Consider the following 23,094-nt stretch of genomic DNA (forward strand, 5'->3'; position numbering starts at 1 on the left):
GAAGAAAAGTAGGCAACATTTTTAATAAAATACTATTGAAGAAATATATCTTTTACACCATTGTACGTAGAAAATATGAATAAAAAAAAAAAACAGTTCTTGTGAAAGGTGTCCATAGCCATTAAGAATTCCAATAAGTGGGTAAGAAAGGCAAGGATTATTTAGCATTTTTTTTCACACTCTCCTGCCCTCCTTCCAGTCAGTCACGCTTGATTACCACAGTGAGTGCCGGGAACTGCCTACAAAGCCTGGCATCCTTGTCCCTGTGTTTTAAAATGTTTGCACTTTCGTTTTTTTCCACCTCACCTTTTAAAAATGATAACACTTTCAATTTTCCACCTACAGAATTATATAAGGGCTTGTTTTAGCACCACCAATCTTACTTTGTAATGACATCATTCATTTCATAACAAAATCTACGGTGAAACAAAACAAAATATTTGTGGGGCAATATTGAAAAAAAAAAACAACAATTGTATCTTTTGAAGGCTTCCGATTCTACGCAGAGCACTTTTCAGTAAAAATGACAGCAGAGAGCAGGTAACACATGTCCGAACTAATAAAATAAACATTAATTCACCTCATAGTGAATGGCAAAAACATAAAAAAAAAATACTAAAGTCAAGAGCTGCAGATTATTGGTCACTTCATATACCAGAAAAAAATGAATAAAAAGCAATCAAAAAGTCCCATAAAAAAAAAAATGGTACCACAAAAAAAAAAGTGGTTCCTCATACATCCTCTTATACGGAAAAATAAAAAAGTTATAGGGGTCAGAATAGGGCAATATTAAGCATATTGTAACACCTGCACTCTGGCCTGACATGGCGGCTATGAGCGCTCTCTGCTTACCGTATATACTCGAGTATAAGCCGACCAGAGTATAAACCGAGACCCCTAATTTCAACCCAAAATCCCAGGAAAAGTTATTGACTCGAGTATAAGCCTAGGGTGGGAAATACATCACCCCCCTGTCATCATCCAGACCGGTCATTAACATCCTCATCATCATCACCGCCTGTCATCATCCAGACCCTCATCATCATCATCTGTCATCATCCCCTTGTCATCATCCCACACATCCCCCCTTCATCATCCCCACCCCCCTTCATCATCCCCTTGTCATCATCCCCACCCCCCTTCATCATCCCCTTGTCATCATCCCCACCCCCCTTCATCATCCCCACCCCCCTTCATCATCCCCTTGTAATCATCCCACACACCCCCCTTCATCATCCCCTTGTCATCATCCCCACCCCCCTTCATCATCCCCTTGTCATCATCCCCACCCCCCTTCATCATCCTCTTGTCATCATCCGCCCTCAGTGGTCTTCAACCTGCGGACCTCCAGAGGTTTCAAAACTACAACTCCCAGCAAGCCCGGGCAGCCATCGGCTACCTGTGTGGACGAGTTGTGCCAGGGGTAACGACCTGGGTGCCGCCTGCCGCAGCAAGACCACCCTGCTTTGCGGTGGGCTCTGGTGGAAACCAGTGGTACCTTAGACTCTGCTCCCTGGCACGGCTCAAGTCATCATCCACACCGGCCCAAAGGATCCACCACCTGCCTTGACCCGTTACACATATTAACTTTCTTACCAAAAGGTATCATTATTTTAAACTAGTAAAATAAAAAGAAACCTTTAAAACTTGGGCATCGGTGTAATCATATGGACCTGCAGAATAAATATGAAATTGCATAATGTTTTTTTTTTTCTTTTCTTTAGTTTTGACCCACAAATACATTTAGTGGTAAAAATTAGTGATGGCATTAAAACGTGCAATTTTGGTGAGGAGAAAAAAAATGAAAATGCAAAAAACTTAAATTGCTGCGCCATTAAGGGATTACAATTTATAGTAAACAGCATTTTACAGCATTTTATTACTTGGCTTTTTTTGGGTTAGTAGTATTAATTTGGAGTATAACATGCTCTGGGTATGGTGTTTATTGTCTGTCATCTTTCCTTATAGGCTTCTCTGCATAAAATATATTAAAAAAATGCTAGTTACAAATGTAACAAACTATAAAATTCTACTAAAAATGCCTGTAAAAACACCTGACATTTATGGCATATTAATGTTTTCTAAAGGAAACACACATTCACTTCAGTTTGTAAATGAGGAATATAAAACATCACTAAAGCAATGACATGTACTTGCTTAAAACTATGTCTTATTGTTCAAAAACTCATTTAACATTCAGCTCCAGAGATGAAGATATATAGCCTTGTGTCATGGATATGACGACTTGACATTAGATGTCACCAGGGATAGCGATGGCGATCACAGAGAAGAGGAGACATAGCCATGCCATGCTGGAGGAAAGAACTTACATTATAAATTATAAAGCATTTATTTTGTGGTGCTTTTTTCATAGTTGTACATATTATTATATATGAGTAACATAAATAATAATAATCTCTCTTGGCATTTCAGTATGTATTTAGTCAGCTTTATTAAAACTAGAATATGTCTAGATAAATGGACATTTTCCTTGCTTTTTGTTACACACCCATGATATGTTTGTCTTCCTAGCCTGTATAACTGTGTTTAATGTTGGGTCCCTTAACCCCTTAAGGACCCGGGGTTTTTCCGTTTTTGCATTTTCGTTTTTTCCTCCTTACCTTTTTCACCTAAAAATCCATATGATGGCTTATTTCTTGCGCCACCAATTCTACTTTGTAATGACGTCAGTCATTTTACCCAAAAATCTATGGCGAAACGGGGAAAAAAAATCAATGTGAGACAAAATTGAAAAAAAAAACAAAAAACGCCATTTTGTAACTTTTGGGGGCTTCCGTTTCTGCACAGGAAATTTTTCGGTAAAAATGACAACTTCTTTTTATTCTGTAGGTCCATACAGTTAAAATGATACCCTACTTATGTAGGTTTGATTTTGTCGTACTTCTGGAAAAAATCTAAACTACATGCAGGAAAATGTATACGTTTAAAATTGTCATCTTCTGACCCCTATAACTTTTTATTTTTCCGTGTATGGGGCGGTATGAGTGCTCATTTTTTGCGCCGTGATCTGAAGTTTTTAGCGGTACCATTTTTGCATTGATAGGGCTTATTGATAGGGCAAATTTTTTATGATATAAAAAGTGACCAAAAATGCCCTATTTTGGACTTTGGAATTTTTTGCGCGTACGCCATTGACTGTGCGGTTTAATTAACAATATATTTTTATAATTCGGACATTTCCGCACGCGGCGATACCACATATGTTTATTTTTATTTACACTGTTTTTTTGTTTTTTTTTATGGGAAAAGGGGGGTGATTCAAACTTTTAATAGGGGAGGGGTTAAATTATCTTTATTCACTTTTTTTTTGCAGTGTTATAGCTCCCATAGGGACCTATAACACTGCACACACTGATCTATTACATTGATCAGTGGTATCTCATAAGAAACCACTGATCGATGATTCTGCCACTTGACTGCTCATGCCTGGATCTAAGGCACTGAGCAGTCATTCGGCGATCGGACAGCGAGGAGGCAGATGGCCTAGGTTATAAGAAGATTGCCAAGACCCTGAAACTGAGCTGCAGCACAGTGGGCATGCCAATACATTGGTTTCACAGGACAAGTTCCACTCAAAACAGGCCTCGCCATGGTAACATGATAATCCCAAAAACACCTCCAAGACAACCTCTGCTTTGCTAAAGAAGCTGACGGTAAAGGTTAAGGCCTGGTCAAGCATGTCTCCAGACCTAACCCTATTGAGCATCTTTGGGGCATCCTCAAATGGAAGTTGGGTGAGCACAAAGTCTCAATCATCCACATGCTCCGTGATGTCATCATGGAGGAGTGGAAGAGTAATCCAGTGGGAGGAAGTGCTGAAAAATAATAGGGGCCAAACTAAATATTGACAATTTGGACATCTCCACTTTATTGCAAAGGCTTAGACATTAATGAGTGCTTAGGTACTTTAAGGGTATAGCAGCATTAAGGACGGTCATACAGTCTGTGTACTTACTACTTTACATTGTAGCAGAGTGTCATTTCTTCTGTGTTGTCACATGAAAAGATATAATAAAAATGTATGTGAAAATAATGTGTAAAAATTATGTGAGGGGTGTACTCACTTATGTGAGATATTGTATGTAATGTAGTAGACACTAATGTCTTGACTTGAAAGATCAGCTCATGAGAGAATTGTCCTATCTGTGTATTACATGGACACATATCTCATTCCTTGTTGGCTATGTAAAGCTTCCCCTGAGAGGTTGTTGCAGAAAAATAAATAGTAAATAAAAAATAAATAGTAAATCGTTCCTTTCCTTGGTAATTGCAGATCACGGTAAATTTGGTAAATTGTAATGATCTCAAATACAAAAAGTTTTAACTAGAGACAGCCATAACATTGGAAAGAAGCTTAATGTGGTATTCTAGTATTTAAATAAAATTTTTAAAAAATTATAGATTGATGTGGCTTTATAAAAAAAAACTATATTTATCTATGTCCTGCTGCAGCTCCCATTTTGTCTGTTCCCTACATCGTTTTAAATTTCCTGATGCTACGTGCTACGTTTCATAAATATGAATTGAGGGGCGTGGCGTGACCTCACAAAAACTGCTGCCCAAACCCAGCGTTCTAAACAAAAATGTTCAGACGGCCATGAAGATGCCTGGAGATCGTGGGGGGGTCACAGCGGCCGGAACCCCCATGATCAGACATGTTATCCCCTATTCTTTAGATGCATAAGATGTACAGGGGTGGAGTCCCCCTTTAATCTTAGTACTATTAATCTTACAACTATGCTGTTCCCATAAGTGGATGAACTGTTACAGTTCAGCATGGTAAGGGCTCAAAAACTGTGCCCATGCCATCGCTTGAAAAAAGTAGGCCAAGCCCTTAAAGGGTTAAATAACAGCACTCAGATATGCAGACATACAAATATACTGTACCAAGATTGCCAGTTTATTTACAATATCCAACATCCACATCTCCATTATGGAAATCTCTTTTTTCTAGTCCTTTCTTTTTTATCTTCCGTGACTGAACTGTGTTTATCGCTACAACATTAAAATTCAAGTATTTCAAGATTCTGGGGGAGATTTATTAAAAACTGTGCAGAGGAAGAGTGGTGCAGTTGCCCATGGCAACTAATCAGATCGCTTCTTTCATTTTTCACAGGTCTCTTTAAAAATGAAAGCAGCAATCTGATTGGTTGCCATGGGCAACTGCACCACTCTTCTTCTGCACAGTTTTTGATAAATCTCCCTCTCTTAGTCTTCCTAATATTAAAGGGGTACTCTGGCCCTAATACATTTTATCCCCTATCCAAAGGATAGGAGATAAGATGTCTGATTGTGGGGGTCCCGCCGCTTGGGATCCCCACAATCTGTCATTCAGCACCCATCGTCACGCCCCCTCCCATAGACTTGCATTGAGGGGGCGGGACGTGACGTCACACAGGGGCGGAATCTTGACGTCACGATACTCCTGCCCCATGGTCATCATGCTGTACAATTGGGGGGAGATTTATCAAAACCTGTGCAGAAGAAAAGTTGCCCAGTTGCCCATAGCAACCAATCAGATCACTTCTTTCATTTTTAAAAGTGCCTCTGCAAAATGAAAGAAGCAATCTGATTGGTTGCTATGGGCAACTGGGCTACTTTTCTTCTGCACAGGTTTTGATAAATCTCCCCCATGGAGCCTCCAGCGGTGTGAAGAGCTCGCAAAGGTGGGTGCTGAATGACAGATTGCGGGGGTCCCCCGCGATCAGACATCTTATCCCCTATCCTTTGGATAGGGGATAAGATGTATTAGGGCCGGAGTACCCCTTTAAATATCCAACATTCTGATCTTCATTTTAATCTCTTCATGGTAATAATATTTAAATTGTGTCTTCATTACTTTCTTTTTAATATAATTTATTTTTTTATTTTTAACACAGAGCAGCTACCATAGGCTGTAGTTGTTTATGTCTATGTGTTTTGCCTGATCATAAAAATTGTTGATAGACTGCATAAAGTGTTAACTGTTGTGGGAATGGATACAGTCAAATATACACAGCACAGTGCGACCGTAAACAGAAAATTCTGAATTTAGTTGCAGAGTGAAGGGGAAGTCCAGTTGAAAGGAGTCTGAATAATTCCTAAATCCAACTCCAGGTTACACTATTTCAAACCACAACCCATTGTTTGCTAAGGCTGCTTTCACACTATGAGCATTCATCCGTTATTAATGCTTTCTGTGTAAAAACGGACGTTTAATAATGGATGAAGTAACGGGTGCTAACAGATGAATGGCCTGATTGGCTCCTCGGTACCGGCCATTCAGGGCTCCCCGCGGGGGATTCAAAAATGAAAGTTAAAACACACTGATACATCGCATGGTTGCGGAGCATGCCGCCCGCTCTCCTGCATAATAACTTCAGATTGCATCGGGTCTCAGAAGTGAAACCCAGTGTGATCAATCCCTCAGCCCCTGTACTACAACCCCCATAATGTAACAGACTCTGTTCCATGATGGGGGTAGTAGTACAAACACTAATGTAGCCTCCCCAGCTGTCTGCAGACTCCTGCAGCTAGGGAATTACTACTCTGAACATGGAAACAAGTCTGTTCCATGATGGGAGTAGTACTAGTCCCTCCGCACTGCAGGAGGCTGCTGATTGTCACCTCTTCTGAGCATGCTCAGTAAAAATAGCGTCCGTTATAATAAAGAGCATTAATGGGTGACTCTTTCCTAGGACTGTATCCACCTTTTCCAGCCTACCGGAGCACCGGAAAGCTGAACTCATTTATGCAGGATAAGCATCAACTGCCGAGCCGAGAAGTTCGTGACGAATCGAATTTACTGTAAGTTCGCTCATCTCTACTCATGTCGTGTGTGGTATTACAGCTTGGCTGCATTTACTTCAATACGACTGAGCTACAAAACCACACACAACTTGAGGAAAGGGGTGGCACCATTTTTGGAAAAAGTTGCCCCTGTTTTTCTGATCCCAGAGAACCCCTTTAAAAGAGGGAGACCGAGCTGCTGTTAGGCTGCATTTCCACTTGGAAGTTGTTTTTTATTTTATTTTTATAAAGCTGACACTGCAGTTTTTGATCCAAAGCCAGAAGTGGTTCCATGAGGAAGAAGAAGTATAAGTCACCCCTTTATATTTACCATTCCTTTTGGATCTACTTCTAGCTTAGGCTCAAAAACTACAGTGGCAGTTTTCGAAAAAAACTGCCAAGTGGAAACGCAGCCTAAGACAGCTCTGAAAAAAGCTTATGTTCCCTGATAACAAAAGTATTGGTCATGCAGAAATCAAGCTACCCTCTCCCCTAACATTATCTATGTTAGGATACCACAATACACAAAGGATGGTTGGCTGATCCTGCCAAGATCAACTTATATTGATTTAAAGGAGTACAGCAGTTTAGGACAATTTATCCCCTATCCAAAGGATTGGGGAAAAGTGTTTGATCATGACAGCTGCAACCCCCTGGCAATCTTCTGCACGGTGCTCCAGCTCTCTTTGCACACGAAGCTGGTGTTGGCATATACCCTCCATTCATCTCTATGGGAGATAAACAAGTACAGGACCAAAGGATTTCCAGCTCTCCCACAGAGATGAATAAAGGGTGAGTGCTGACCTACACTCCATGCAGGAAGAGAGCTAGAGAACTGTGCAGGAGATCGTGGAGTCCTATCTGTTGGACTCCCTGTGATCAGATATTCAGCCCCCACCAATTGTTAGAATGAGTTAGGAGAATCGCTAGCCTTGCAAAAGGCTAAATAGATTTCTGCCGGTTTCATTGAAGGAGACAAGCTTTGTATAGTTCCTATAGACTCCATCTCTTATCACGAGAAGACAAGAACAACAAACTGGAGGGGGGAGCACTTAGTTTTCTTCTTCTTCCTGCTAATTCCAACGATAGGTAGGATCTAAACACCCAGACCCCAACCCATCAAAACATTTGCCATGTCTCTAATGGCAAATGTTTGTTGAAATTAAGATTTGACACTTAACAATTGGTGAAGTAAAACTAATATTGTGATGCACAATATATGCCAGAGATTCTGGATCCAAAATGAGATGTAGCGCCATATATAGCCAGTCAGCGGCATTGCATCATATCACTTCTTATGGCATCACAGCATGATTGTTAAAACGATAACTGTCATGCCCTCCTCAACAACTTTCACCATTAAAACGGCATTATCAAGAGGTATATGAATACAATGGCTACAGATACAGTACATTTTCTTTTAATAATTACAATTAAAGCGCAACTGTCACTTGGAATCAGTGCAAACAGTGTATAAGCTGTATAGATGTGTAATGCAGCCACACCTTTGGCTGCTTATTCTATGCCTTTATATCAATAAAAATTACTTGTTAAGACAGTCAGAAACAGTGAGATAGGCAAAGCCAGGGGTCAGAGATACCCCAGGCACCACCAAACCTCTCTCCATCAGATAATTTTCCATCTTCTGCGCATGCGCTGTCACTCAACATTACCGTGCCTGCATGATGTGTGTATGAACTTCCGTGATAACAGGCAGAGAGTAAGCAAGCTCTCTGCCTCTATTACCACACAGGAGCACTGAATATCTCCAGCCATTGGGAGTGAGCGCTCCCACATACATCATGCGCGTGCCATGATGTTGAGTGATGGCACATGCACAGAGGGCATCTGTGTCTCGCACTTAGCCAGGGAAACTCTGACGAAAGCGGAAAGAGGCATGGTGGCCCAGGGGCACTGCAGACCCCTGGTCGCCTTATCTAATTGTTGCTGTTTTAAAAAGTGATTTTTATCAATATTAAAACACAGAAGAAGCAGCTAAAGATATGGCTGCATGGCACATCTAAAGAGCTTATAAACTATGTGCATACTTTATAGGCTGATTCCAAGTGACAGTTGCGCTTTAATAGCTGGTTGTCTATAAATATGCAATACGTATACTTTTGTCTTTAGTGTGTATATCTGCAAATATTGTGAAAATTAGCTAACTATTTAAACAAGTTTCAATATCATGTTGCCCTTTCAGTGACTCAATTCATCCTGACCATGTTATTCATAACAAGTGCATTACCGAAGATGACCTTTTATTTGCTCCTGTCATGACTCGGCATTATATCATTGTAAATATCGGCCTTGAAGTTAGTTGAGCACATCTAGCATGAACTTGTCAGTCCTACATCCAATGGAGCAGCCAAGCTTAACAAAAAATAGCCTGGAGTCTTTGAAGCACAAGCTCCTTAATGGTTCAGTACAAGTTATATGGTCATAGTCTACATTATATTATGCATCCCTTGACTGCACACACTGAGATTATGACTCTTCACTGCACTCAGTGCACAGATGGGCACAAGGGAACACTAAAAGCAAATCCTGTCCCTCTGTATCATTCATAATTCAATAGAAATCAGGGTTAAAAAAAGTGCATGAGCAATTGACATAATTTATATGCTGCTTTTGGGAGAGTTGGCAGTCTCTTGCATCATAAAGTTTAAATAACGGTAGTTTAACACCAGATGTACCCGCAGCTGTCCTGAATGTAATACCATTAGCTCCATTACTGCACAAAGTAATACTTTCCCTACTCCAGTATCTTCAGGAAAACATCACACCTGTCAGAGTCACTTCACTAACAGCTGACTTAATGCAACATTTTACCAATGGCTTTTCAAAACCAATCAGTCAAATGGCCGGAACAGCCGGGGAAAGCAGGGAAAGTTCTATGAAACAATTGACCAGAAAGATGTTGCATGTAAAATTAAATAGTTATCAAGGAGGAGTGGGAGGGAATGGAATGGAGATAATAGACATTTAATGCAGAGGATGTGTGCGCTTCCCTGGAAATAGATCAGAAAGCATCAAAAAAAGCATCATATCACTGTAATACAGCTGTGTTATGATCTGATCATTCACATGTGTTACTTTGCTTGACCTTCTATACAGTCTAATTTAAATTTCATGTCCATTTACATATTTACATAGTTTATAAGGTTAAAAAAGTTCATCAAGTTCAACCCATTTCTCTATTGTGCCAATTGCCCCATACTGGGTGGTGGTGGGGGGGGGGGATGGTGGACGATTCCTCCCTGACTCCAATATGGCAATCACAAAAAAATCCCTAGATCAACCCCAAGTCTAGTATTCATAACCTGTAATGTTATTACTCTCCAGGCCCCATTTAAAGTCTTTTATTGAATTCACCATGGCCACTTTCTGTGGCAGAGAGCTCCATAGTCTAACTGCTCTTACAGTAAAGAACCTGTGTGATAGTATAGAAACCTTCATTCCTTTAGGTGTAGATGATGCCCCTAAGGTCATCTCAAAGTTGTCTTCTTTCTAATCTAAATAACCCTAATTCTGAGTACCCAAATCTTTCTGGGTACTGTAGTCCTCCCATTCCCCGTATTACTCTGGTTCCCCGTCTTTGAACCCTCTCCAGCTCCACTATATCTTTCTTGTACACTGGTGCCCAGTACTGTACACAGAATTCTATGTGTGGTCTGACTAGTGATTTGTACAGCGGTAGCATTATTTCCTTGTTGTGGGCATCTATGCCCCTATTGATGCACTCTATGATTTCATTTGCCTTGGCAGCAGCTGCCCGACACTGGTCACTACAGCTAAGTTTACTATTAACTAAGACTCCCAAGTCCTTTTCCATGTCAGTCGTCCCAAGTGTTCTCCCTTTTAACACATAATCCCAGCTGGATTTTTCTTCCCCATTTGCATTACCTTACATTTATCAATGTTGAACCTCATTTGCCACTTCCCAGTCAGCCAAATTTGAGAGTTTAGTTGACTTCTCACTTATGTGTTTAGGGGTACTAAATGTGCAATCAGAAAATGATCTATGTTTAAATCAGGTTTTTTATGTTAACCATATTTTTTATGTGATTTTTTAAAAAGTTTCCATTGTACTATCTATATTTTCTAACAATCCTCAAATCTTAAAGCTTCCATTCTGGCAAATAGGCCTAAAACTAAGATACGACTTCCTATACAAATTATTTATTGGAGAGAGTAGTACAGTGAAAAGCGACACCAAAGATAACTTTGGATCCTCCACTATTTACAGCAGAGATCAGCATCCCCCTCCCTGTAGAATGACCCCTGATGAGGTCACAGAGAATGCACAGTAGCATCTTAAATTCATCTGAATGGAAGAGAGAAGGAAAAAAGGAAGGTAACAAGACAAGAGGCGCTATCTAAGTGCCGTTATCAAATTATTTATACAAGGGTTACAAGGATGAGGTATAAATGGCCTCTCACCTTGGATGGTTACGCTGCAGGCACAACACTGGTTAGCGCATGTAAGTGTATAATAGACTATCGATGTTTGTTCGATGTGCATCAGTCCCGATCGTCAGGCGGCGTCGGTGGAGGATAAGAGCTGATGCGGTGTCTGGGAGTTGAAATCCCAGATACCGCAGGTAAAAAGATGGATGCAGCTGTTGGCGCCTCAGGATGATCCGTCCATATCTCAAATGACAAGGATAGGCATATAATGGTAAATCCTTTTCTTTAATCAGTAGAAAGACTACGCGTTTCGCGACCCCTCTTTTTACCTGCGGTATCTGGGATTTCAACTCCCAGACACCGCATCAGTTCTTATTCATCTGAATGGGACAGTTTTAGTCTACTGTTGTCTTTGGTCCATAGAATCAGTGTTAAAACATATGTCTAAATGATGCTAAAAACAGCCCACAAGGGGACAAGATGGCAGCCCATAAAAAAAAAAAAAGAACTAGAAAAAATGCACTCGGAAAATAGAAACATATTAGAAAAAATGTTCCACAAAAACAAGCAGTGTTCTGCTCACCCTGTGTCCTGCCGTGACGAAGACTGATGCAGACCACACTGAAATTAGAGATGAGTAAAGAAGTGGTCTAGCTATCAGCAGGATGTTTTATTTTAATATACTTAAAACAAATTCACATAATACACAGCAGAGTGACGTCTTTCGATTGAATACTCAATCTTAGTTATATTCTGGAAAAAAATCCTAACTGATAAATTCCCTTTAACGGTAGGAATACATGGGTAAAATTTTAACAAGAAGCACAAAGGGACTGATACTGTCCGAATTCTCATGGGTTTAGTCCATTATTTTACATTTTACTATCTGTGACAGTTAGATGAAGATGTGGATGTGCTAACGCTTTACACTTTTTAATGTTATTGTCCTTTTAGTACTTACCTTTGCTGCTTTGTATTAAATCTTTCTGTTGTAAGGATTTTATTATGATAAACCAATTACAAGGTGAATCCAACTGTGGGAATCCCTGACAACTAGACTAATCCAAGGAGAAACCCAGCAACCACTGGAAGAAAAATGAAGCATTACACAGTGCCCATAGAAAAGAAAGTGAAGTCTTGTGTAATACATAGACATGCATGGTCCATCCTTCATCACCAGAGTGCGACTTGCGTCCCTTGGTTCCACCAGAAATATATTCTGATGATTCTGAGGACCCACCATTCATCTATACAGCACACTTTTAATTGCATTATAAAGTTAGTTACTGTGTACCCTATAAGATACTTGAAACTGTTAGGACTCCCAAAAATACACTCCTTATGATATTTAAAGAGAAGGTGACAGTTTTCTTAACATAAGTCAAATATTAAAGATATATCATCTTGATTTTCAAGCTTTTTATAGCATTTTAAATAGATCTGTGTTATTAATATAAGTTTATATAAGAACAAATTTTATCACAATTAGGAATGCAACTTTATTTTTTTATTTTATAATATTTGATTTGATCCAATAATGTTTGCCTTCAATTTCTTGAACTTTGTAAGACTGTCTACTAAAGTAGTTAAAACACTGCATCTTATAACTATAAACATTTGCTGTCCTTCCACAGAGAGAACAATTCAGATCTTCATTCTGAGTGTCATTCATTTGTTCTGGAGGTCATTTTGTGATCAGCGGACATAATTAAGCTTCGACTTCATTTCTAAAATTGCCGGTTATCTGAAAGACACTGACTCAAGTCTTTATCTTCATTTTATTATAACAAGGATCTTACAGTTTTAGTCTACTTCTCAGTTGGTAACTTTCCTTATCACTATCCACTTGGTAAATATTTCTTAACAATGCCAAATGATTTCCTGTGCAGCTAAGATGTAATACCGCTACCCCCCCCCCCCAAATCTTATCAACAAGACACCAACTCTCAGAGACCGTGTGCTACAGATGGCACATGCTTACTTCATTTCTATGAGAACAGTAAGGTCTCTTTGGTTCCAATGATCCAACACGTATACCCTATCCTGTGGATAGGGGATGTTGTCTTTCACTGGACAAGTCATTTTATTCTATGTTCTTGTATGTGACCTACAGGAGTCCAAGAACAATGTTGATCATTTGAAAAAAAGGAATGTATTATTTAAATAATTCAATGTAACCATTATGTTAATAATAATAATCTGTACTTCCAAGATGCAGTTTTTGTGGTGTTTTTCCAAAAATAGTGGTTTTGGTCTTGGCATTTTTTTCTTTGGCATTTTTTGTCATGACAAGTCAGGTGATGCTTTCATCATGTGACTCAAGGATTTCTATTGAAGAATGGGGAAGGGGGAGGGGAGGAATGCCAGAAAAACATAAGTTAATGGTAAGTTAAAAAAAAAAACAAAGAAAAACGATAAGTTAAAAAAAAACAAAGTTGATTTGGCATTTCATAATTCCATACTGACTTTCAGCTAACATCTGGTGTTTCGTTTTTTATTTTCACCTAAAAATGCCATGCAGTCATTTTGGAGTTTTGATGGGTGTTTTTGATGAAAAAAAAAAAAAAAAACAAGTGCCAACCTAGCCTAATATGTGTCTAAAGTGCTAGATCAAAGTATCCATCACCAGTTTTTGTGGAAAAAACAACCCCCCCCCCCCCAAATCAAACAAAAAAACAATGTTTAGAAGAAAACATAACAATAAAGCTACTTTTAAATTTAATTACTTTTACATTTTATTCTTCCCCGTATTGATGAAGTCAAATGTAATAGACAGACCCTTATTTTTAATATTCAGCAGGGACTCTATAGCAACAGGGACGGTTCCCCAGGACTGGCGCATGGCAAATGTGGTGCCAATATTTAAAAAGGGGTCAAAAGGTGACCCCGGGAATTATAGGCCTGTTAGTTTAACCTCCGTTGTATGTAAATTGTTTGAGGGTTTTCTAAGAGATGCTATTTTCGAATATCTTGATATAAATAAATGTATGACTCCATATCAGCATGGCTTTATGAGGGATCAGTCCTGTCAAACTAACCTGATCAGCTTTTATGAGGAGGTGAGCTCCAGACTGGACCAGGGGGAATCGCTGGATGTCGTATATCTGGATTTTTCCAAAGCATTTCATACGGTGCCACATAAAAGGTTGGTGCATAAAATGAGAATGCTTGGACTGGGGGAAAATGTGTGCCAGTGGTTAACCCCTTAAGGACCAAGCTAATTAAGCCTGTACACCCCTCAAAGACCAGGCCTGTTTTTTCAAATCTGGGATGTATGTCTTTATTTGAGAATAACTCTGGTAATGTTTTGCCAGTGAAAACAATTCTGACATTTTTTTTGTCACAAGTTGTACTACATGAAAATAGAAAAAGTTAATCGATATAATTAGTATTTTTTTATTTACAATGCAAGAAACATTTTTGAAAAAAAGACGATTTTTTGTTATTTTGACATTAATAGGTTGCATATATTTATACATAATGTTTATTTTTTTATCAAAAATTATAATTTCATATGTCTACTTTATTTTCTCAACTTTTTTTTTATTATTATTCACATTTTAGATGTATTAGAGGCCTAACAAATTGTTACGCCGAGCGCTCCGGGTCCCCGCTCCTTCCCGGAGCGCTCGCTACACTTCCCTCACTGCAGCGCCCCGGTCGGTTCCACGGACCCGGGGCGCTGCGTTACCACCTCCGGCCGGGATGCGATTCGCGATGCGGGTAGCGCCCGCTCGCGATGCGCACCCCGGCTCCCGTACCTTACTCGCTCCCCGTCAGTTCTGTCCCGGCGCGCGCGGCCCCGCTCCCTAGGGCGCGCGCGCGCCGGGTCTTTGCGATTTAAAGGGCCACTGCACCGCTGATTGGTGCAGTGGTTCCAATTAGTGTTTACACCTGTGCACTTCCCTATATCACCTCACTTCCCCTTCACTCCCTCGCCGGATCTTGTTGCCCTAGTGCCAGTGAAAGCGTTCCTTGTGTGTTCCTTGCCTGTGATTCCAGACCTTCTGCCGTTGCCCCTGACTACGATCCTTGCTGCCTGCCCCGACCTTCTGCTACGTCCGACCTTGCTTCTGTCTACTCCCTTGTACCGCGCCTATCTTCAGCAGCCAGAGAGGTTGAGCCGTTGCTAGGGGATACGACCTGGTCACTACCGCCGCAGCAAGACCATCCCGCTTTGCGGCGGGCTCTGGTGAAAACCAGTAGTGACTTAGAACCGATCCTCTAGCACGGTCCACGCCAATCCCTCTCTGGCACAGAGGATCCACTACCTGCCAGCCGGCATCGTGACAGTAGATCCGGCCATGGATCCCGCTGAAGTTCCTCTGCCAGTTGTCGCTGACCTCACCACGGTGGTCGCCCAGCAGTCACAACAGATTGCGCAACAAGGCCAACAGCTGTCTCAACTGACTGTTATGCTACAACAGTTACTACCACAGCTCCAGCAATCATCTCCTCCGCCAGCTCCTGTACCTCCTCCGCAGCGAGTGGCCGCTTCTGGAATACGACTATCCTTGCCGTATAAATTTGATGGGGACTCTAAGTTTTGCCGTGGCTTTCTTTCCCAATGTTCATTACACTTGGAGATGATGTCGGACCAGTTCCCCACTGAAAGGTCTAAGGTGGCTTTCGTAGTCAGCCTGCTGTCTGGAAAAGCCCTGGCTTGGGCCACACCGCTCTGGGACCGCAATGACCCCGTCACTGCCTCTGTACACTCCTTCTTCTCGGAAATTCGAAGTGTCTTTGAGGAACCTGCCCGAGCCTCTTCTGCTGAGACTGCCCTGTTGAACCTGGTCCAGGGTAATTCTTCCGTTGGCGAGTATGCCGTACAGTTCCGTACCCTTGCTTCAGAATTATCCTGGAATAATGAGGCACTCTGCGCGACCTTTAAAAAAGGCCTATCCAGCAACATTAAAGATGTTCTGGCCGCACGAGAAATCCCTGCTAACCTACATGAACTCATCCATCTTGCCACTCGCATTGACATGCGTTTTTCCGAACGGCGTCAGGAGCTCCGCCAGGATATGGACTCTGTTCGCACGAGGCGTTTCTTCTCCCCGGCTCCTCTCTCCTCTGGTCCCCTGCAATCTGTTCCTGTGCCTCCCGCCGTGGAGGCTATGCAGGTCGACCGGTCTCGCCTGACACCCCAAGAGAGGACACGACGCCGCATGGAGAATCTCTGCCTGTACTGTGCTAGTGCCGAACACTTCCTGAAGGATTGTCCTATCCGTCCTCCCCGCCTGGAAAGACGTCCGCTGACTCCGCACAAAGGTGAGACAGTCCTTGATGTCTACTCTGCTTCTCCACGTCTTACTGTGCCTGTGCGGATGTCTGCCTCTGCCTTCTCCTTCTCTGCTGTGGCCTTCTTGGACTCTGGATCTGCAGGAAATTTCATCTTAGCCTCTCTCGTCAACAAGTTCAACATCCCGGTGACCAGTCTCGCCAGACCCCTCTACATCAATTGTGTAAACAATGAAAGATTGGACTGTACTATACGTTTCCGCACGGAGCCCCTTCTAATGTGCATCGGATCTCATCACGAGAGGATTGAACTGTTGGTCCTCCCCAATTGCACTTCTGAAATCCTTCTTGGACTTCCCTGGCTTCAACTCCATTCCCCAATCCTGGATTGGTCCACTGGGGAGATCAAGAGTTGGGGGCCCTCTTGTTCCAAGGACTGCTTAAAACCGGTTCCCAGTAAACCTTGCCGTGTCCCTGTGCTTCCTCATGTAACCGGTCTCCCTAAGGCCTATATGGACTTTGCGGACGTTTTTTGCAAAAAACAAGCTGAGACTCTACCTCCTCACAGGCCTTATGATTGTCCCATTGACCTCCTCCCGGGCACTACTCCACCCCGGGGCAGAATCTATCCTCTGTCCGTCCCAGAGACTCTTGCCATGTCTGAATACGTCCAAGAAAATTTAAAAAAGGGCTTTATCCGTAAATCCTCCTCTCCTGCCGGAGCCGGATTTTTCTTTGTGTCCAAAAAAGATGGCTCTCTACGTCCTTGCATTGACTACCGCGGTCTTAATAAAATCACGGTTAAGAACCGCTACCCCCTACCCCTCATCTCTGAACTCTTTGATCGTCTCCAAGGTGCCCATATTTTTACCAAACTGGACTTAAGAGGTGCTTATAATCTCATCCGCATCAGAGAGGGGGATGAATGGAAAACGGCATTTAACACCAGAGATGGACACTTTGAGTATCTGGTCATGCCCTTTGGTCTATGCAACGCCCCTGCCGTCTTCCAAGACTTTGTTAATGAAATTTTTCGTGATCTACTATACTCCTGTGTTGTTGTATATCTGGACGATATCCTGATTTTTTCTGCCAATCTAGAAGAACACCGCCAGCATGTCCGTATGGTTCTTCAGAGACTTCGTGATAATCAACTCTATGCCAAAATAGAGAAATGTCTGTTTGAATGCCAATCTCTTCCTTTTCTAGGATACTTGGTCTCTGGCCAGGGACTACAAATGGACCCAGATAAACTCTCTGCCGTCTTAGATTGGCCACGCCCCTCCGGACTCCGTGCCATCCAACGTTTTTTGGGGTTCGCCAATTATTACAGGCAATTTATTCCACATTTTTCTACCATTGTGGCTCCTATTGTGGCTTTAACAAAAAAAAATGCCGATCCCAAGTCCTGGCCTCCTCAAGCGGAAGACGCCTTTAAACGACTCAAGTCTGCCTTTTCTTCGGCTCCCGTGCTCTCCAGACCTGACCCATCTAAACCCTTCCTATTGGAGGTTGATGCCTCCTCAGTGGGAGCTGGAGCTGTCCTTCTACAAAAAAACTCTTCCGGGCATGCTGTTACTTGTGGTTTTTTTTCCAGGACCTTCTCTCCGGCGGAGAGGAACTACTCCATCGGGGATCGAGAGCTTCTAGCCATTAAATTAGCACTTGAGGAATGGAGGCATCTGCTGGAGGGATCAAGATTTCCAGTTATTATTTACACCGATCACAAGAACCTCTCCTACCTCCAGTCTGCCCAACGGCTGAATCCTCGTCAGGCCAGGTGGTCTCTGTTCTTTGCCCGATTTAATTTTGAAATTCACTTTCGGCCTGCTGATAAAAACATTAGGGCCGATGCTCTCTCTCGTTCCTCAGATGCCTCTGAAATTGAACTCTCTCCTCAACACATCATTCCTCCTGACTGCCTGATTTCCACTTCTCCAGCCTCCATCAGGCAAACTCCTCCAGGAAAGACCTTTGTTTCTCCACGCCAACGCCTTGGGATCCTCAAATGGGGTCACTCCTCCCATCTCGCAGGTCATGCGGGCATCAAGAAATCTGTGCAACTCATCTCTCGCTTCTATTGGTGGCCGACTCTAGAGACTGATGTGGTGGACTTTGTGCGAGCCTGCACTATCTGTGCCCGGGATAAGACTCCTCGCCAGAAGCCCGCTGGTTTTCTTCATCCTCTACCTGTCCCCGAACAACCTTGGTCTCTGATTGGTATGGATTTTATTACTGACTTACCCCCATCCCATGGCAACACTGTTATTTGGGTGGTCGTTGATCGATTCTCCAAAATGGCACATTTCATCCCTCTTCCTGGCCTTCCTTCAGCGCCTCAGTTGGCTAAACAATTTTTTGTACACATTTTTCGTCTTCACGGGTTGCCTACACAGATCGTCTCGGATAGAGGCGTCCAATTTGTGTCTAAATTCTGGAGGGCTCTCTGTAAACAACTCAAGATTAAATTAAATTTTTCTTCTGCATACCATCCTCAATCCAATGGACAAGTAGAGAGAATTAACCAGATCTTGGGTGACTATTTACGACATTTTGTTTCCTCCCGCCAGGATGACTGGGCAGATCTTCTACCTTGGGCCGAATTCTCGTATAATTTCAGAATCTCTGAATCTTCCTCCAAATCTCCGTTTTTCGTGGTGTACGGCCGTCACCCTCTTCCCCCCCTCCCTACCCCCTTGCCCTCTGGTCTGCCCGCTGTGGATGAAATTTCTCGTGATCTTTCCACCATATGGAAAGAGACCCAAAATTCTCTCTTACAGGCTTCTTCTCGCATGAAGAGATTCGCAGATAAGAAAAGAAGAGCTCCTCCCATTTTTTCCCCTGGAGACAAGGTATGGCTCTCCGCTAAATATGTCCGTTTCCGTGTCCCGAGCTATAAGTTGGGACCACGCTATCTTGGTCCTTTTAAAGTTTTGTGTCAAATTAATCCTGTCTCTTACAAACTTCTTCTTCCTCCTTCTCTTCGTATCCCTAATGCCTTTCACGTCTCTCTTCTTAAACCTCTCATCCTCAACCGTTTTTCTCCTAAATCTGTTCCTCCCACTCCTGTTTCCGGCTCCTCGGACATCTTCTCTGTCAAAGAGATTTTGGCCTCTAAAAAGGTCAGGGGAAGAACTTTTTTTTTAGTGGATTGGGAGGGTTGTGGTCCAGAAGAGAGGTCCTGGGAACCTGAGGACAATATCCTGGACAAAAGTCTGATCCTCAGGTTCTCAGGCCCCAAGAAGAGGGGGAGACCCAAGGGGGGGGGTACTGTTACGCCGAGCGCTCCGGGTCCCCGCTCCTTCCCGGAGCGCTCGCTACACTTCCCTCACTGCAGCGCCCCGGTCGGTTCCACGGACCCGGGGCGCTGCGTTACCACCTCCGGCCGGGATGCGATTCGCGATGCGGGTAGCGCCCGCTCGCGATGCGCACCCCGGCTCCCGTACCTTACTCGCTCCCCGTCAGTTCTGTCCCGGCGCGCGCGGCCCCGCTCCCTAGGGCGCGCGCGCGCCGGGTCTTTGCGATTTAAAGGGCCACTGCACCGCTGATTGGTGCAGTGGTTCCAATTAGTGTTTACACCTGTGCACTTCCCTATATCACCTCACTTCCCCTTCACTCCCTCGCCGGATCTTGTTGCCCTAGTGCCAGTGAAAGCGTTCCTTGTGTGTTCCTTGCCTGTGATTCCAGACCTTCTGCCGTTGCCCCTGACTACGATCCTTGCTGCCTGCCCCGACCTTCTGCTACGTCCGACCTTGCTTCTGTCTACTCCCTTGTACCGCGCCTATCTTCAGCAGCCAGAGAGGTTGAGCCGTTGCTAGGGGATACGACCTGGTCACTACCGCCGCAGCAAGACCATCCCGCTTTGCGGCGGGCTCTGGTGAAAACCAGTAGTGACTTAGAACCGATCCTCTAGCACGGTCCACGCCAATCCCTCTCTGGCACAGAGGATCCACTACCTGCCAGCCGGCATCGTGACACAAATTTATTTGAAAATTTGAAAAGTACATCTTATTTTTATGTGCTAAGCAAGGTTCGCAGCAACTGAGAAGTAGTAGAACATGGGAACCTCCCCCCCCCCCCCGAATGACACAATTTTAAAAACTAGACCCCTCAAGGTATTCACTAGGGGGCACAGTGAGTATTCTAATATCACAAAGTCAGTGTTAAAAAATTGAAACTAGCTTTTTTTCACAAATGCATCATTTGTGGGACATATTTTTTGTACATCACTTCTGATATTGAAAGAAATGCAGCCTATATTTTATTTAGCTGCTTGTCCCATGTACGGAAATACCCCAGCTTAGGCCGTATATTGTTCCTTGGCCGCGTAGTAGGACTCAGAACGAGAGGAGCGCCATTTGGCTTTCAGGGCAGAACAGTACCCCCACAAGTGACCCCATTTATATACCGCACCCCTACAAGTTATTGGCTGGACCAGGGACCTCTCTGATTAGCTAGCAGTATAACGCGTCTGTAAGTGACAGTTAAGGCTCCTGACGGATATATCCGCCATGTTGTGGGAATAAGCCCCCGCTCATGGCGAATATATCCATCACTGCTGCGGCTGGGTAGCTCAGTGTGTCCGCTCATGACTGCCGGCGGGAAATCCACCGCTATGAGTGGACACACAAAGCTACCCAGCCACAGCAGGGAGCTCATTACCGTGACTGCTGCATAATGTGTAGGATCACATGGTGGCCATGCGATCCTACACATTATGCATTTTTTTTATTAGATTAATTTAATAAATCTATTTTTAATATTCTTTTTTTTTTTTTTACACTTTTATTATATATTTATTTTTACACTTTTATTTTATTTATTTTTACACTTTTTAATGCTTTGGAATACTTAGTATTACAAAGCATTGCAGTTATATGTTGCCTGCCAGTTTTCACTAGCAGGCAGCATATCAGGACGTGCCAGAGGCAATACCCAGGGCAGACCTGGGGGTCTTTGTAGGACCCCCGGCTGCCTAGGTTTGCAGCAGCACCCCGCGATGCTCCGGGGTGCTGCAGGAGAGACAGAGGGGGCTCCCTCCCTCTGTCAGAACTCCTTACAGCGTGCTATCACTTCTGACCGCGGCTGTAAGGGTTAAACTGTCGGGAGTGAAGTGAATTTCAGTCCCGGCTGTGTGATACAGCTGAGTCCCTGCCGCGATCTCGTGGGTGCACTGGGCAGCACCCACGAGAATAATGGATGAGTATAGACGTCCATTTGCGGGAACGGCCGCCAAACTGGACGTCTATACTCGTCCACGGTCGTTAACAGTAGGGGTGTGAATCGCCAAGAATTTGGCAATTCGATTCGAATCGCGATACCATTGTGGCAATTCGATATATCCCGATATATCGAGATACCGTCTAGGTGACGGTACATCGCGATATATCCCGATACATCGCCCACCTGGGAGCATTCATAGATCCCAATAGACGCCGCTGTCAGCTTTGACAGCGGCGATCTAGTACTCCGGTGCTCACTTTTCTCATTTTATCCCGTCCGGGCTGCAAAATAAAAGAAAACGCACTTTATCTTACCTGCCAACGAGCCCCCGGAGCTCCGGTACAGGTGTTCGGTCCCCGGGCTGTATTCTTCTTACTTCTGGTTAGCCCGGCACGTCACATGGAGCTTCAGCCTATCACCAGCAGAGGTGGGACATCGCTGCGGCCAGTGATAGGCTGAAGCTCCGTGTGACATACCGGGCTAATCGGAAGTAAGAAGAATACAGCCCGGGGACCGAACACCTGTACCGGAGCTCCGGGGGCTCGTTGGCAGGTAAGATAAAGTGCGTTTTCTTTTATTTTGCAGCCCGGACGGGATAACATTTGAAAAGTGTGCACCGGAGTACTCCTTAAATAGCCAGCCGCGGCGATCGCCGCATGCTGGCTATTAGCGGCGGCCCCCGGCTACTGAAAGCATAGTAAGGAGAGGGCACGAGTCGGAGCCCGCTCCATACACCCAGAGCGACGCCGTGTCAGATCCGGCCTGCCCGGCTCCACAAATGTGGAACTTTTATCTCCTGATGCCCAGGACATGCTGTTCCGGGCGTCAGGAGATAAAAATTCCACATCCCTAAAAGAATCGATTCAAAAATATTTTGAATCGATTCAGTATCGGCAAATGAAAAAATCGCGATTATCGTGAGAATCGATTTTTTCTTACATCCCTAGTTAACAGGTTAAGTAACTGGCTCAGTAATAGAAACAGAGGGTGGTTATTAATTGTACTTATTCTGATTGAGTGACTGTTACTAGTGGGATACCACAGGGGTCAGTCTTGGGTCGTGTTCTATTTAATATATTTATTAATTACCTTGTAGAGGGGTTGAATGGTTAAGTAACAATCTTTGCAGATGATACTAAACTCTGTAAAGTGGTAAACACTATAGAGGACAGTGAACTGTTACAAATGGATCTGGATAGGTTGGAGGTTTGGGCTGGGAAGTGGCAGATGAGGTTCAACACTGATAAATGTAAGGTAATGCACATGGGGAGGAAAAATCCGGGCTGGGATTATGTATTAAATGGGATAACACTTGGGACGACTGACATGGAAAAGGACTTAGGGGTCTTAGTTAATAATAAATTTAGCTGTAGTGACCAGTCTCGGGCAGCTGCTTCCAAGGCAAATAAAATCATAGGGTGCATCAATAGG

General features: G+C 43.3%; 1 protein-coding gene across 9 annotated transcripts in view; it reads right to left on the minus strand.

Moving 5' to 3' along the window:
- FSTL4 (follistatin like 4) overlaps positions 1-23,094 on the minus strand; it is a 1,659,076-nt gene that overhangs the window by 786,323 nt on the left and 849,659 nt on the right. Inside the window, exon 1 of one of the 9 annotated variants that reach the window (XM_056516586.1) lies at positions 12,161-12,178. The exons of the other annotated variants lie outside the window; for them this stretch is intronic. The gene's annotated coding sequence lies outside the window, so the exon portion shown is untranslated. Of the gene's footprint in view, positions 1-12,160; positions 12,179-23,094 lie in introns of those variants that run through there. 9 annotated transcript variants of the gene reach the window in all.

The sequence above is a fragment of the Hyla sarda genome, chromosome 4, assembly GCF_029499605.1.
Source record: "Hyla sarda isolate aHylSar1 chromosome 4, aHylSar1.hap1, whole genome shotgun sequence".
Lineage (NCBI taxonomy): Eukaryota > Metazoa > Chordata > Amphibia > Anura > Hylidae > Hyla > Hyla sarda.